This window comes from Tarenaya hassleriana, unplaced genomic scaffold (genome assembly GCF_000463585.1).
Source record: "Tarenaya hassleriana unplaced genomic scaffold, ASM46358v1 Cleome1, whole genome shotgun sequence".
NCBI classification, from domain to species: domain Eukaryota; kingdom Viridiplantae; phylum Streptophyta; class Magnoliopsida; order Brassicales; family Cleomaceae; genus Tarenaya; species Tarenaya hassleriana.
In genome coordinates this window covers 7,588,519-7,589,023 of record NW_010960187.1, presented here as the reverse complement: position 1 = coordinate 7,589,023, position 505 = coordinate 7,588,519, and positions in this window count along the sequence as shown.

Below are 505 nucleotides of genomic sequence, written 5' to 3'. Positions count from 1 at the left end.
AATTCTTAAACATAATATATATATATATATATATATATATATATATATATATATAGTCAAAGCACGCAGGGAAAAAGCTTAATGTAAACTGTATATGGATTTTAATTCCTTCAACAGCAATGACTTGGCTACATATATAGCCCACTATAAATATAGCTAAGGTAATATATATATATATATATATATATGTGCATGTTTGTACGTATGTTATTAACACAGACACATGCACCTATTTTATAAATGTGAAATGTGGGGACCACACTAGAGCATCTCTGTAAAAACGTACAAAAACAGAGAGTGAGATCAGTTGTCGTTGTGTGTGTAGTTCCAAGTTTCAAGAACAAAACCTAAGGCGCTTAAAAGAGTGTTCTGTCTCCGACATTCATCAGATCTCTCGGAATTTACCCTTTTTCCTATTTCTTCACATTGTTTTTGATTCCCCTGTTGTCTCATCTTTTTGTATTTTTTTTAAGAATATGATTATTAATTAGTTTTTGTTATAATC